Source organism: Scyliorhinus canicula, chromosome 23 (assembly GCF_902713615.1).
Source record: "Scyliorhinus canicula chromosome 23, sScyCan1.1, whole genome shotgun sequence".
NCBI classification, from domain to species: domain Eukaryota; kingdom Metazoa; phylum Chordata; class Chondrichthyes; order Carcharhiniformes; family Scyliorhinidae; genus Scyliorhinus; species Scyliorhinus canicula.
This window is the reverse complement of record NC_052168.1, coordinates 13,044,522-13,061,368: the sequence shown is the minus strand read 5'-3', so window position 1 is coordinate 13,061,368 and position 16,847 is coordinate 13,044,522. Positions and strand designations below refer to the sequence as shown.

Genomic DNA, 16,847 nt, shown 5'->3' with positions numbered 1-16,847 from the left:
TGGTGTTCCGCAGGAGTCAGTGTTGGGACCACAGCTATTCACGATATACATTAACGGACTGGAAGAAGGAACTGAAGGCACTGTTGCTAAGTTCGCAGATGATGCAAAGATCTGTAGAGGAACAGGTGGTATTGAGGAAGCAAGGGGGCCGCAGAAGGACTTGGACATGCTAGGCGAGTGGGCAAAGAAGTGGCAGATGGAATACAATGTGGAAAAGTGTGATGTTGTAGGAAGAATGGAGGCATAGAGTATTTTCTAAATGGGTAAAGGCTTCAGAAATCAGAAGCACAAAGGGGCTTAGGAGTCCTAGTTCAGGATTCTCGTACGGTTAACAAGCAGATTCAGTCGGCAGTTAGGAAGGCAAATGCAATGTTCGCATTCATGTCGAGAGAGCTAGAATACAAAAGCAGGGATGTACCTTTGAGGCTGTTTAAGACTCTGGTCAGACCCCATTTGGAGTATTGTCATTAGTTTTGAGCCCCGTATCTAAGGAAGGATGTGCTGACCTTGGAAAGGGTCCAGAGGAGGTTCACAAGAATGATCCCCAGAATGAAGGACTTGGGTGGGATTCTCCGCTACCCGGCGCTGAGGCATGGTGTGAAACACTCCGGAGTCAGGCCGCCTAATTGTGCAGAATCCTCCGTGCTGGCGGGGTTGGCGCCAAAGGGCTTTGCGCCACGCCAAACGGTGCCGAAAGGCCTCAGGCGGCCGCCGCGAGTTGCCGCATGCGCGGGAGCGCCAGCGTGTACTGGCGTCATCCCAGCGCATGTGCAGGGGGTTCTTCTCCGCGCCGGCCATGGCGGACCGTTACAGCGGCTAGCACGGAGGGAAAGAGTGCCCCCACGGCACAGGCCTGCCTGCGGATCGGTGGGCCCCGTTCGTGGGCAAGGCCACCATGGGGGCACCCCCCCGGGGCCAGATCCTCCCCACGCCCCCCCCCCCCGGCGAGGATTCCGCAGGCCGCCCGCAGAGCTAGGTCCCGCCGGTACGGACCTGGTGAATATATGCCGGCGGGACTGGCTGAAAACGGGCGGCCGCTCGGCCCATCACGGGGCGGAGAATCGCCAGGGGGTGGCTGCCAACAGCCCCCAACCGGCACAACGCGATTCCCGCCCCTGCCGAAAAACCAGCGTCGGAGAATCCGGCAGCCGGTGTCGGGGCGGCGAGGTGGGATTCACGCCCCCCCCCCCCCCGGCAATTCTCCGGCCTGGCGGGGGGTCGGAGAGTCCCGCCCCTTGTCTTATGGGCTCTTGCTCTGTACTCAATAGAGTTTAGAAGGATGAGGGGGGATCTCATTGAAACTTACAGGGTACTGCGAGGCCTGGATAGAGCGGACGCGGAGAGGATATTTCTCCTACTAAGAGAAACTAGAACCCGAGGGCACAGCCTCAGACTGAAAGGACGAGCGTTTAAAACAGAGATGAGGAGGAATTTCTTCAGCCAGAGGGTGGTGAATCTGTGGCGGCCAAATCACTGAGTGTCCTTAAGACAGAGATAGATAGGTTCTTGATGAATAAGGGGATCAGGGGTAATGGGGAGAAGAGCGGAGAATGGGGATGAGAAAAATATCAGCCATGATTGAATGGCGGAGCAGATTCGATGGGCCGAATGGCCTAATTCTGCTCCTATGTCTAATGGTCTTATACCGAAGGAATACAAGCCTTGCAACTTCTTCCGCACAAACACGGTACCCAGTATTATTTTCATGCAGCAGGATTTTGAACGACGTCAGGCTTTGGGTTTGACTGTAGATTTTAAAAGTCTAAGAGGTTACTGAGAGGGTTAGGGCAGGAGATGGTTGAACATGTAAACATAGGAACTGGGGCAAGACCTTCAGCCTCCTGAGCGACTCTGCCACCAGTTCGATAGCGTTGCATAGGTGAGACTTGCATCCCCCTGAATACAGAAGATTAAGGGCTGATCTGATATATGGTGCTTAGATGGATGGGGCGGATTCTCCCCTACACGGCGGGGCGGGGAGGGGGGGCGGGGGTCCCGGGGGTGAGGAGTGGCGTGAAGCACTCCAGCGTCGGGCCGGCCCAAAGGTGCAGAATCACCCGCACCTTCAGGGGCTAGGCCGGCGCCGGGGTGGTTTGCACCGTGCCGGCCGGCGGCGAAGGGGCTCGGCGCCACGCCAACCAACCGGCACCGAAGGGCCTCCGCCGGCCGGCGCGCGTTGGCGCATGCGCGGGAGCACCAGCATGTGCTGGCATCATCCCAGCGCATGCGCAGGGGTGGGTTCATCTCTGCGTTGGCCATCACGGAGCACCACAGCGGCCGACGCGGAACCATCGCGTTCCCCCACGGCACAGGTCCGCCCGCAGATCGGTGGGCCCCGATCGGCCAGGCCACTGTGGGGGCATCTCCTGGAGCCAGATCCCCCTGCGCCCTCCCCCCCCCCCCCCCCAGAGGGTCCCGCCGGTAAGGAACTACTCTAATTTACGCCGACGGGACCGGCAAAAAAAACGGGCAGCCACTCGGCCCATTGCGGGCCGAAGAATCACGGGGGGGGGGGGGGGGGGGGGGCGCCGCCGGGGGGGCGATTCCCACCCCCGCCAAATCTCCGGCGCCGGAACGTTCGGCAGCCGGCGGGGGCGGGATTCACGCCGCACCCCCCGGCCATTCTCCGACCTGGCGGGTAGTCGGAGAGTCCCGCCCGTGATGATTAAAGGATTTGAAAGGGTTGATAGAGAGAAAATATTTCCTCCGGTGGAAAAGACCAGAACAAAGGGGCATAATCTTAAAGTTAGCGTTGTTCGAGGATGATGCCAGGAAGCACTTCTCCACATAAAGGGTAGTGACAATCTGGAACCGATCCAGAAACGCTATTGAGGCTGAAGGTAAATTGCCAAATTCAAAACTAATGTTCATTTTTATTCGAGGTCATGGGATTCCCCACCCCCGCGTGTTCTCCGGCGATATTCCCCACCCCCGCGTGTTCTCCGGCGATATTCCCCACCCCCGCGTGTTCTCCAGCAAGATTCCCCACCCCCGCGTGTTCTCCGGCGATATTCCCCACCCCCGCGTGTTCTCCGGCAGGATTCCCCACCCCCGCGTGTTCTCCGGCAGGATTCCCCACCCCCGCGTGTTCTCCGGCAGGATTCCCCACCCCCGCGTGTTCTCCGGCAGGATTCCCCACCCCCGCGTGTTCTCCGGCAGGATTCCCCACCCCCGACTGGAAGATCCCACCGGTGGGAAGGGCCGGAAAATTGCATCCAAAGCGCATGGGCGAAGTTCAAGATACAGATCCCCCCCCCCCCCCAATCATCTAATAGAATGGCGGAACATGTTCGAGGTGGGGGAGGGTGAGGGGGGGGGAATGGCCTACTGCTTTTGCATTCTCATTATCAATAATCTTATCGAATCATACAACTCACAGTGCAGAGGGGGGCCATTCGGCCCATCGGGTCTGCACCGGTCCTTGGAAAGAGCAACCTTCTTAAGCCCACGCCTCCACCCTATCCCCCTATCCCAGTAACCCCACCCAACCTTTTTGGACAGTAAGGGGCAATTTACCATTGGCCAATCCACCCATCCCGCACATCTTTGGACTGTGGGAGGAAACCCACGCACACACGGGGGAGAACGTGCAGACTCCGGACAGAGTGGCCCAAGCCGGGAATCGAACCTGGGACCCTGGAGCTGTGAAGCAACTGTGCTAACCACTGTGCTGCCATGATTTAAATTCCTCAGTAACCCCTTAACTCCCTCAGACTTCTGCAATCTAAAGTCAAAAAACAAGTTTAACGTCGTCAAATCGGTACTTCATGGTCAAACGTATCCATATTTTCAATTAGGGTTGCCAACTCTGGATGGGCCTATTCCTGGAGGTTTCATCACGTGGCCCTCAAACTTCAACTGCCCGAACCAGAAAAGATGCCTTCCCCAACACCACATCTCCAATGTTTTTATGACTAATCAACTTAACTATTGAAAGATCAGGCAAAGTCCCACTGCTTTTTTTTCTGGGTTCCTGTCAGCTGTGTTCTGGAGATTCACCTTTTATTCCTGGAAACTCCTGGGCAATCCTGGAGGGTCGACAACCCTATTTCCAACCTAGATGATGTCCAAGGCCGTGGACTTTTACCTGTCAGCTGTGTCTCCTCATAATAAAAGGAAACATTGGTGGGAAAGTAGGCAAGACACAAAGATGTGCAGGCTGGGTGGATTGGCCATGCTAAATTGCCCCTTAGTGTCCAATGGTGAGGTGGGGTCAGGAGGATAGGGCGGGGGAGTGGGACTAGGTAGGGTGCTCCTTCGAAGGGTCGGTGCCGATTCGATGGCCAGAATGGTCTCTTACTGCACTGTCGGGATTCTACGATTCTAAGACACAGAGACACGGCCTCCTTTGATAGGTGAATGCAGAGGAAGTGCGCTTAAACCAAAAAAAAAGCTAGGCTATTTAGAACTGAAAGTAGATGCGGGAGTGAAAACTGATTTCTCGTCGCCAAAAGGCTGTGGATGCTCCGAGAGTCAATTGAAATGATGCAGTCCGAGGTTTCTGGTCAGGTGAAGATTTCAAAGGATAGGGAACAAAGACGAATACGTGGAGTTGATGCAGAGATCGGCCATGATCAAAACGAGTGGCAGAACAGGCTCAAGGCTGTTCCCCATGTTCTGAATGGCCACACAGAGAGATGGATGCAGATAACTAACACTTGTGATTCTCCCTGAGACACATTCATAGCAGTTCTTGAAGAGGGCTTGAAGATTATGATAGAGTTTGATAAGGCTGAGGGAGAGAAAATGCTTCACTTGTCAGGGAGTTCAAACCTATGGGCTAAAGCTTATAAAATAGTCCCTAATATATCTAAAAGGCAATTCAGCAGAACCATCTTTACCAAGAGAGTGCTTCGAATGTGTAATTCAATACCGCAAGAAGTAGTTGTAGCAAATAGCATGAAATTCTTTCAGGGAAAGCTAGATATCCAAACGAGAGAATCAAAGGATTCCGGGCGGAGTGGTGTCACAGTGGTTAGCACTGCTGCCTCACAGTGCTAAGGACCCAGGTTCAATTCCAGCCTTGGGTGACTGTGTGGAGTTTGCACGTTCTCCCCCGTGTCGGCGTGGGTTCCCTCCGGATGCTCCTGTTTCCACCCACAGTCCAAAGATATGCAGGTTAGGTGGCGTTACGGGGTTAGGGTGAGGGAGTGGGTCTGGGTAGGGTGCTCTTTCCTTTTTTTTTAAATTTAGAGTACCCAATTCATTTTTTCCAATTAAGGGACAATTTAGCGTGGCCAATCCACCTACCCTACCATCTTTGGGTTGTGGGGGCGAAACCCACGGGGAGAATGTGCAAACTCCACACGGACAGTGACCCAGAGCCGTGATCGAACCTGGGACCTCGGCGCCGTGAGCAGCTGTGCTAACCAATGTGCCACCGTGCTACCCTGGGTAGGGTGCTCTTTCAAAGGGTCAGTGCAGACCCGATGGACCAAATGGCCTCCTTCTACACTGTAGGGATTCAATGATTAATTCAATCACATGGAATGCTGCAGAATCCCGTCGTACAGATCAACAGTCTGACATCATGTGCCGGGTATACAGTCTTAGCCTTAAAAAAATATATAAACATTTCTGTGTGGAGTTTGCATGTTTTTTTTTAATAAACATTTTATTGAGGTATTTTTGGTATTGTAACAACAACAAAATAAACATTGCACATGAAACTATAAACATAGTGCAAAAGCCGTCTCCCTCCCTTACAGATCCCACCTTTATTAACCCCCTACTCTAAGCTAAACTAAACCCCCCCCCCCGCCCTTTCTGCTGATGATTAATTTTCCGCAAAGAAGTCGACGATTGGTTGCCACCTCCGGGTGAACCCTAACCCTCTAAAGGCGAACTTGATTTTCTCCAAACAGAGAAAGCTAGCCATGTCCGACAGCCAGGTCTCCGACTTCGGGGGCTTTGACTCCCTCCAAGCTAATAGTATCCGTCTCCGGGCTACCAGGGAAGCAAAGGCCAGAACATCTGCCTCTTTCTCCGCCTGGATTCCCGGGTCTTCCGACACCCTGAAAATCGCCACCTCTGGACTCAGCGCCACCCTTGTTTTTAACACTGTGGACATGACATCTGCAAACCCCTGCCAAAATCCCCTAAGCTTCGGACATGTCCAGAACATGTGGACATGGTTCGCTGGTCCTCCGCACATTTTGCACACCTGTCTTCCACCCCAAAGAATCTGCTCATCCGGGCCACTGTCATGTGAGCCCGGTGAATGACCTTGAATTGTATCAGGCTGAGCCTGGCACATGTTGCGGACGCATTGACTCTACTCAACGCGTCAGCCCATAGACCATCCTCTATCTCTCCTCCCAGCTCCTCCTCCCACTTGCGCTTCAGCTCCTCGGTCTGCGTCTCCTCTGACCCCATAAGTTCCTTGTAAATTTCCGAGACGTTCCCTTCTCCTACCCCTCCTCTGGAAACTACCCTGTCCTGATTCCCCCTCAGCGGTAGGAGCGGGAAGGTTGACACCTGTTTACGAAGGAAGTCCTGCACCTACAGATACCTGAATTTGTTTCCCCTCGCCAACCCAAACTTCTCCTCCAGCGCCCTCATACTCGGAAATCTCCCCTTGATAAACTTATCCCCCATCCTCTCAATCCCTGCTCTCCGCCATATCCGGAACCCCCCATCCATACTTCCCAGGGCAAACCGGTGATTATTACAGATTGGGGCCCAGACCGATGCTCCCTCTGCTCCCACATGCTGCCTCCACTGGCCACAAACTCTCAGGGCCGCCACCACCACGGGACTGGGGGAGTACTGTGCCGACGGAAACGGCAGAGGCGCAGTTACCAACGCCCCCAGACTGGTGCCCTTGCAAGACGCCGCCTCCATACGCTCCCATGCCGTCCCCTCCCCACCACCCACTTCCTGATCATGGCTATATTCGCTGCCCCGTAATAGTTACTAAAATTTGGCAGCGCCAGCCCGCCCTCTCCCCAACTCCGCTCAAGCATTACCTTCCTTACCCGCGGGGTCATGCCCGCCCAAACTAAGCCAGTGATCACTTTGTTGACCCGTTTAAAAAGGACTGCGGAATAAAGACGGGGAGACATTGAAATACAAACAGGAATCTCGGGAGGACCGTCATCTTCACCGTCTGCACCCTCCCTGCCAGAGACAACGGGAGCGCGTCCCATCTCCGAAGATCGTCCTTCATTTGGTCTACTAGTTGGGCCAGATTCAATTTATGCAGCCGGTCCCATTCCCGCGCCACTTGAATGCCTAGGCACCTAAAACTTCCCCCTACTAATCTAAACGGCAGCTCCCCCAATTGCCTCTCCTGTCCCCTCGCCTGGACCACAAATTTCTCACTTTTCTCCATATTTAGCTTGTACCCCAAAAACCGGCCAAATTCCCCTGGAATCCTCATAATTTCTTCCATCCCCTCTATTGAGTCTGATACATACAGAAGCAGGTCGTCTGCATAGAGCGAGACTGTGGTCCACACCCCCACCCCTCCCTCCACCCCGGGCCAGCCCCTTCCAGCCCCTTGAGGCTCTCAGAGCAATTGCCAACGGCTCTATAGCTAGCGCGAGCAACAGTGCGGAGAGGGGACATCCCTGTCTCGTCCCCCGGTGCAGTCTAAAATAGTCTGATGTTGTCCTACTCGTCCGTACGCTTGCCACAGGAGCCTGATACAGCAACCTGACCCAGTCAATAAAGCCCCGCCCAAATCCGAACCGTCCCAGTACCTCCCACAGATAATCCCATTCTACCCTATCAAAAGCCTCTTCTGCATCCATTGCGATCACTGCCTCCACCTCCCTACCTCTGGGGGCATCATGAGCACGTTTAACAACCTTCTTACATTGGCCACCAACTGCCTACCCTTAACAAACCCCGTCTGGTCCTCCCCAATAACGTCCGGAACACAATCCTCAATCCTGGAGGACAAGGTTTTGGCCAGCAATTGGGCATCCACATTCAACAGGGATATCAGCCTGTAGGACCCACACAGCTCCGGGTTCTTGTCCCGCTTCAGAATCAGCGAAATCGTCAGGGGCAGCATCCCTCTCTCCCTTGCCTCATTGAACATCCTCATCAACACCGACCCCAGTATCCCAGAGAACTTTTTATAAAACTCCACTGGGTACCGTCCGTCCCCGGGGCTTTACCCGACTGCCTTCAGACCCTCCGCTATCTCTTCCAACCCGATCGGGGCCCCCAGCCCTTCTACCAGCTCCCCGTCCACCTTTGGGAAAGTCAACCCCCCCCAAGAAGTGCCTCATCCCCTCCGGCCCCGTAGAGGGTTCCGACCTGTACAGCCGACTGTAGAAATCTCTAAACGCCTTATTCACCCCTGCTGAATCTCCAACCAGGTTCCCACCTCCGTCATTTACTTTCCCTATCTCCCTGGTTGCCTCCCTCTTTCTAAGCTGCTGTGCTAGCATTCTGCTGGCCTTCTCTCTATGCTCATTGATCGCCCCCCTCGCCTTTCTCAGCTGCTCCACTGCCCTCGCTGTGGTTAATAAGCCAAACTCTGCCTGTAGCCTCCGCCGTTCCCTTAGAAACCCTGCCTCTGGGGTCTCCGCATACCTCCTATCGATCTGTAGTATCTCCTTAACAAGTCGGTTCGTCTCTGCCCTGTCCACCTTCTCCCTATGGGCCTATATCGAGATCAGCTCCCCTCTGACCACCGCCTTCAGTGCTTCCCAGACCATCGCTGCTGAAATTTCCCCCGTGTCGTTGACCTGCAGGTAGTTCTGAATACATTTCCTGAGCCGCTCGCACACCCCTTCGTCAGCCAAAGGTCCCACATCTAACGTCCAGTGTGGGCGCTGGTTACTGTCTTTACTAACCTGCAACCCCCCCCCCTATTGGCTCTATGAACCCTTTTAGTTCCTTTGCCATTGCTGGCACCCTGCCTGCTTTCGAGCTTGACCGGTCCAAGCCACAGTCAATAACTGTGTTGAAGTCCCCTCCCATGACCAACCTGTGCGAGTCCAGGTCCGGTATCTTCCTCAGCATCCTCTTTATAAACTCCACATCATCCCAATTTGGTGCATATACATTTACTAATACCACCTGCACCCCCTCCAGTTTCCCACTGACCATAATGTACCGACCTCCCACATCCGAGACTATTCTACCCGCCTCAAACACCGCCCGCTTATTGATCAGGATCGCGACTCCTCTAGTCTTTGAATCCAGTCCCGAGTGAAAGACCTGACTGACCCAGCCTTTCCTCAATCTAATCTGGTCAGTTACTCTGAGGTGCGTCTCCTGCAACATTACCACATCCACCTTCAGTCCCCTCCAATGCGCGAACGCACGTGCCCTCTTGACCGGCCCATTTAACCCTCGAACATTCCAGATCAGTCTAGTTGGGGGGCTCATTGCCCCCCCCCCCCCCCCTTCGCTGATCAACCATCACCTTTTTTTGGGCCTGCCTCCAGCCAATGCTCCGCGCCTCCACCGGCCCGCCCCCAGGCAGACTCCGCGCCCCCAACCTCCTCTCTGTCCCTTAGCCCAGCTTGCATGTTCTAACTGCGTCTGCGTGGGTTTCCTCCGGGTGCTCCGATTTCCTCCTACATTCCAGAGACGTGCACGTTAGGTGGATTGGCCATGCTAAATTGCCCCTTAGCGTCCAAAGATGTGACGGTTAGACTGGGTTACAGGGATAGGGTGGGAGAGTGGGCCTAGGGTGGGGGGGGTGGGGGTGCTCTTTCAGAAAGTCAGTGCAGAGGCGATGGGCCAAATGGCCTCCTTCGGCACTATAGGGATTCAATAGATTGATAGAATTAGTTGGGCAAAATGGCCTGTGTCTGTGAATGCTATGGCTGCCCCACAGTTGGTCTGGTGAATTGATCAGCTTACCGCAGCAGGATCTGAACTGTGCTGTGTGCAACGTAAGACAGGGAAGGAGGAGGAAGGGAGGGGGTTGGAGAAAGACGATACAGCTAAAATCTAACTTCTCTGGCTCCTGGGATAATGTAACACATGGCCTGCACCAGTGAGTGTTGACTGTCACGGTCTGCCGTGAAACCCCTCAGGTCAAGAAAGCACAGAAGAAAGGAAAATAGCAGCATGCCACAAGAAATCCGTACATGTCTATACATTATAAAGGATAGGTAATCCTCAAACGTGTCCCTCATACAACATATGTAGGATTAGACAGCAATGCAGTTTACTAATGCGGGAGTTAAAGAAATGATGGGCTGTTGGTGTCCTTATCACGGCTTCTTCATGAAAGTCACACTCTTTGCTTTCCACACCCAGCATGCCTGCCATGTAATGGTACAATATGTAAATGCCAAAGCTAGGTAAACAACAGCTATATTTGATAGAGCCTCTGTAATATCTGTCAAGTCTGTTTGAGGCCGCAATTGAGCTGATGCTACAGTCAGAACTATTCAATTAAACCGCTGGCTCGTAAATCATTGCCGGCCACCTATTATCCACCATTTGCTCAACCAATTAAACCCATGTTAATCAGCTTTCTGTGTTTCCGGGGACCACCCCGTTCCTCGCGACACCGCCATGTGGATCAGTGGAATGATGTGAGTGAGATCAGCTCCTTCTGGGGCGGAGAGTGGGGGGGGGGGGGGGTTTCAAGGGAGGTTTGTACGGCAAGATTGTGGGGGTGCTCAGTCAGCCATTGGTTCCTCCGCCAGCGGAGAACATGCGGTTTGCAAGTTTGCAAAGGCTATCAGGGCAAATGAGGGAGCGGCACAGTGGTTAGCACTGCTGCCTCACAGTGCCGGAGACCCGGGTTCACTTCCGACCTCTGGTGACTGTGCGGAGTCTGCACATCCTCCCCGTGCCTGCGTGGGTTCCCTCTGGGTGCTCCGGTTTCCTCCCACAGTCCAAAGATGTGCAGGGTAGGTGGATTGGCCACGCTAAATTGCCCCTCGGTGGGGTTACAGGGATGGGGATTGGGCCTAGGTGGGGTGCTCTTTCAGAGGGTCGGTGCAGACCCGATGGGCCGAATGGCCTCCTTCCTCACTGTGAAATCATCAGCTCTCCGCAGTTGTGCAAAATGATTTACAGCGTTAATCTATCTCAGCCGAACTGAGGCTCTTATGGGCGGTGATCTTGTTTTGCTGAGATATCCCAATTAGAAGGAGGCAGTTAAAAGACGTGAGCAGGGGGGCAGCAAAAGCCAAACACGGAGGCAGCCATCTCCAGATCCCAGTTCGAGGGTCCTCCAACACTGAAGGAGACCATTCAGCCCATCTTTAAAGAGCTATCCACTTGATCCCAATCGTCTGTCCTCTCCTTGTAGCCCTGAAAATGTGTCCTTTACATAGAACATAGAACAGTTCAGCACAGAACAGGCCGAGCCATGATCACCCTACTCAAACCCACGTATCCACCCTATACCCGTAACCCAACAACCCCCCCCTTAACCTTACTTTTATTAGGACACTACAGGCAATTTAGCATGGCCAATCCACCTAACCCGCACATCTTTGGACTGTGGGAGGAAACCGGAGCACCCGGAGGAAACCCACGCACACACGGGGAGGACGTGCAGACTCCACACAGACAGTGACCCAGCCGGGAATCGAACCTGGGACCCTGGAGCTGTGAAGCATTTATGCTAACCACCATGCTACCCTGCTGCCCCATTTTCAAACACATATCCAAAACCATTTGTTGGTTCCTATTGAATCCAACACTTGTTCAGTCAGTGAGTTCTAGATTACGACGATGCATTAAAATAAACTCTTTTTATCTTTCCTCCTGCCTGGTTCTTTGGTCAGTTAACTAAATGTCCTTCGGTGACCAACTCTGCAGCCAATGGAGATAGCACCTCCCTATTTAACTCGATCAAAATCCCTCATAATTGTGAGCAATCCATACTTGGCGATGGCCCCTCTGAAGCCTGCATACGTTTGCTTAACCATAGCGTTGCGTTAATGTCACTTTTTTTTTAACATGAAGGAGCAAAAAGAAATTCAGTTCGCACTCTTGCCTCAGATGGAACTCAAGAGAGTCCAAAGCGCGGAGAAAAATTGTGCTTTCCCACCATTCTTCATCACAACTTCACAACTTCATCTCAAGCCACACCATGAAGGGGTATCTCCAGTCAACTTGTAACCCTACACACACTATCTGGATGTTGCACCTCCAGAGGTGATGAGTAAAAGACTTTTTAATCAACGCCTGTGCAATAAAACAGTATTTGATGCATTTTGATGCTTTCCTCACTCACAGGGAAACATTTGTGTACAAAAAGCAGGGGTTCTCATGGATAAGATATGAAAACATGTCTTACCTTCTTGATGATTGAAGTTCAAAACCGATTATATCCTCGGACTTTTCCTCTTCTATCCCAGCCGAATAAAATCCCCTGGTCCTCTTAATGTCTGTTATGCTGAATTAAAAACCAAGGTATTCGATTTCCTTTCGTGGTCCTTATAGGATTCGCCTGAGTCTCAGTTCCAGGGGCGGGGGTTCAAACCCTGCAATAGAAATACATTTTACAAAATATTGATGAAATCGCAGAGACACATACCCCCCTGCCCACCCAACAGCAACTCAGCTGTTACAACAGTACAACACGGAGAGCAAATGAGAAAGATGATACGTACATGCATGTCACGGGAGAAAGGCATCTAAACAGATAGATGAATTGAAATAGGCAGAGGGAGGGAGAGAAAAATAAATGGACACAGGCATAGAGAGAGAGAATATATTTAGATACATGCAGCAAAAAAAAGTGGGTTGACACAAATATATATGGATATAAATGATACAGAGATAGATTAAGGATATGTACCAGGTAAAGAAAGAGTGAGATGGAGAGAGAGATGGGTAGATAGTGAGTGAAACATAGATAGATAGAAAGAGAGATAGATCGATAAATAGATAAATAGATAGATAGATAGATAGGTAGATAGATAGATAGAAAGATAGAGTGAGTGAGTGAGTGAGTGAGTGAGTGAGTGAGTGAGTGAGTGAGAGATAGATGGATAGATAGATAGACAGATAGATAGATAGATAGAGTGAGAGTGAGTGAGTGAGAGATAGATAGATAGATAGATAGATAGGTAGATAGATAGATAGATAGATAGATAGATAGATAGATAGATAGATAGATAGATAGATAGATAGATAGATAGATAGATAGATAGATAGATAGATAGAGTGAGTGAGAGAAAGAAAATGAGAGAAAGATAGTGAGAGAAAGAAAGATAGATAAAAAGGAATTCTCAGAGATAGATGATGGTTAGAAAAGAGATATATAATAATCATCTTTATTGTCACAAGTAGGCTTACATTAACACTGCAATGAATATAGATATAATTTATGTAGCCAGATAGACTTTGAAACAAACTGACAAGCAGATATTTTTAATACACATGTATTTATTGATGGCTGATAGACGTGACAGAATATATGCATAACTTCTCTCCGTTGTTATATATCACATCTAACACAATATAAACCCAATGCTGAACATATCTGAGACGGCACACACTTAACACGTCTGTGCGACAATCTGTAATATACATTAAGGTCCATCATTTATACATCCCAAAGTAGATAGAGGTGCAGGCGTACATGTATAAACAAACAGATAGTTATGACCATGCAGTCTGATTCACATAGTTCATGCATTATAGATCAGAATGCTCAAATCAAGGCTCCTCATTCAGCCGTGTACAGCTTTGCAAATTTGTTTAACAGTCTCAGATCAGAGACCTTCAACATCTGGTAACCAAAGCAGAATGCCAACAAGACGCCCGCACCATATCTCAAGGGATGGTAACAGCAGGAGTTCCTGAAGTCAAAATAATTTTACATAAACTTTCCATTTAACCTGTTTGTGTACATGCATTGATACTCAATCCGGTTAACTACCCACCCATTCATATTTTTTTTGCACATGACTTCTGGAACATATTCCCCCATCATCCCCGCTCCAGCATTTCCTCTGCCTCCTCCAACTAGTTATGATTTACGATAGATTTCTCGACAAAACATGCAATCTCCTATATGCAACAGTGTGTAGCTATATGCCCATGCACGCAATCGCCTACCCACAGCATTTGCTAAACGTTACCGCATACAACCATGTGTGGCTATTGCAAAAAAGACTGTTAGTTAGTCCAAGGTAGCAATAGTTCCATTTTCACAATCACCTATTCAAAGGCTTATTGTCAGGAACAGGAGGACTGAAAATATGAATCATTAGCCTGCCGCACACATCTTTCCCATGTTACAGTACATGTCAGCGGATCTCTACATTGTTGTGGATCAGGAGGTCATTTCATCCATTGTTGCCGAAACTTACATCCAGGCATTGAGTCAGTAATGTCAGATCCCTGTGGAGGAGATTCCAACTCAATGTATCCGAGTGTTTTCTTTCTCAATGCAAGGCTATGCCCCTTCATTACCAAGTAAAAGATTGCTGCAATATATATCACCCATGCAATCATCAGTCAAGCCCCTGAATTAAGTATTATGAGATTTTTTTTTTTCACTTTGCTGGCAATGCGACGTAATAATACTCATGCTCCATTTAATCAAAGTCTCTCACACACACACACACGCACACACACACAAATCACTTATTTGCTAAGGTGCAGTAACTCAGTTTCAGGAAGAGCTGAAGACTTGCAAATTTCATTAGGGTGCCACACAATCCACCAACCAACGCAAGCCCCTTGTGAATCTACTGACTGAGGCACAAGTCAGCGCTACCAAATAGATCACACATCAGATAATAGACACACATTTATATTGCTTTTATTTTCTGTGTTCACCACACCTCCTCTCCCAGCTGATAATTTATTGCTCTGCTATTTCTGCTTCAGGGTACCTACTCTATCTATTATGTTTTTTTGAAAATCCATTTTCCCTTCTTCCAAGCTTTTATTTTTTTTAAAAACCAGATCCTTGATATCACAATCCCCCCCCCTCCCCTCTACAAAAAAAAGCTAACTTGCAGCTTGTCTCTCTCCGCCACCCCCCCCCCCCCCCCCCCCCCCTCCACACACACTTCCAATACATGCAACATAAAAAATAAGGAATTACACCGATTTTGCATTTCTCCCAGACAGCAAGGTTAAAAAATGTTCCATACCTTAGACAGAAAGGCTGCTTCCAGCTGCAAGGTTGGACCACAGATGACTCGACTTGCCAATATGTGAAGGGAAAAATCCCCCTTTCAGTGAAATTTTGAGGATTAAATGGATAATAGCCGCTGTGAGTTCTGCAATGCCGTGGGTTGGTGTGTGTGTGTGTGTGTGCGTGGACAGCTAACTCCACATAGTCTCTCTCTGACTGGTTTGCTCTCTCCCTCTCTCACACTGACTCCCTCTCTTGTATACACACACACACACACATCCACACGCACACACATAAGAGGAAAAAGGAGAGAGAGAGAGTGGGAAGCCCACTGCTGATGCTCAGAGCTCCAGCGCCAGGCTGGAATTTTATGACTACTCGAAAGAAGCTGATTAATTCAAGGCTGGCTTGATTGAAAAAGGTTCAGCTTTTAGCACTGCAACATGTCACTCCCAGCTGGAGTAGGGTTTTTCTAGACAGCTGGCTTGAACGGGAATAGTGTGGAATATTAAAAGGAATAGATGCAGAACGTGTAGTTACAGATCTACATCCATAATTATGTCCCCAGCCATGACAACTGGGAGGAAGTCTTTACTTCCCGTACCAGCCTCCCCGAACAGGCGCCGGAATGTGGCGACTAGGGGCTTGTCACAGTAACTTCATTTGAAGCCTACTTGTGACAATAAGCGATTTTCATTTCATTTCACTTGCTCTGGACAAGCCACACAAGGCTACAGATCAAGTGCTGAATAATGGGATTAAATACATAGGTGCTTGATGGCCAGCACACACTCGATGGGCCAGGGGGTCTCTTTCTGTGCTGTAAAGCGCAGCGACAAACCATTTTAAAGGGAGCCTTTGCCTTTTCTTGGCAGTCCTTCCAGTCAGTAGTCGCCCCCCCCCCCCCACCCCCCCACACACACACACTACCCCAAGATAGGGGGGGGGGGGGGGGTAGGTGAAAACTTTCCTCCAGGCCACTGCCCTGACCTCGAACCAGGGCCTTTCAGAAATAGCCCCAGGCGGATTAACCCCGCCATATTGTTCCGTCCCCCCAAATCTCCCGCCTGGCACCTCCCAGTGACTGGGTGGGTTACAAGCAAAGCAGTTTTGAATCAGTCTAGTTTTTGCGAGGGATTTCCAGATGCTTCTGCAGTGCACAGTCACCCAGCATTAAGCGACAAGTCCAACGTTATCCACTGTGCTCCATGATGCGGTGATCCCATTGAGATAGTTAAGCTTTGTGATTCCTTTTTTTAACCATCGAAACATGAATAATTCAGAACTCAAACCATCAATCCATCCTTGATCTAGCCCGGTCTGACTCTGGAACTGGATAGATTTCTGAACATAAATTTAGAGTACCCAATTTTTTTTTTCCCTATTAAGGGGCAATTGAGCATGGCCAATCCACCTACGCAGCATATCTTTGGGTTGTGGGGATGAGACTCACGCAGACACGGGGAGAATGTTCAAACTCCACACGGACAGGGACCCGGGGTCAGAATCAAACCCAGGACCTCAGCGCCATAGACAGCAGTGTTAACCACTCTGCCAACGTGCCGCCCTGGATCTGAATGGATACGGTTAAGATTAGGAACACATGCAGATGGGAACTGGAATTCATAGACTCATAGAATTTACAGTACAGAAGGAGGCCATTCAGCCCATCGAGTCTGCACCGGCTCTTTGAAAGAGCACCCTACCCAAGTTCACATCTCCACCCTATCCCCATAACCCAGTAACCCATCCAACACTAAGGGCAATTTTGAACACTTAAGGGCAATTTAGCATGGCCAATCCACCTAACCTGCAC

General features: G+C 50.5%; 1 protein-coding gene across 3 annotated transcripts in view; it reads right to left on the bottom strand.

The window, feature by feature from the left end:
• The window catches only part of LOC119956423 (protein phosphatase 1 regulatory subunit 29-like), a 424,105-nt gene extending 408,718 nt beyond the window's left edge, over positions 1-15,387 (bottom strand). For all 3 annotated transcript variants that reach the window (XM_038783629.1, XM_038783627.1, XM_038783628.1), the window contains exons 1-2: positions 15,048-15,387; positions 12,233-12,419 (exon numbers count right to left, since the gene is read on the bottom strand). The gene's annotated coding sequence lies outside the window, so the exon portion shown is untranslated. The remainder of the gene's footprint in view (positions 1-12,232; positions 12,420-15,047) is intronic.
• Positions 15,388-16,847: the final 1,460 nt, after the last annotated feature.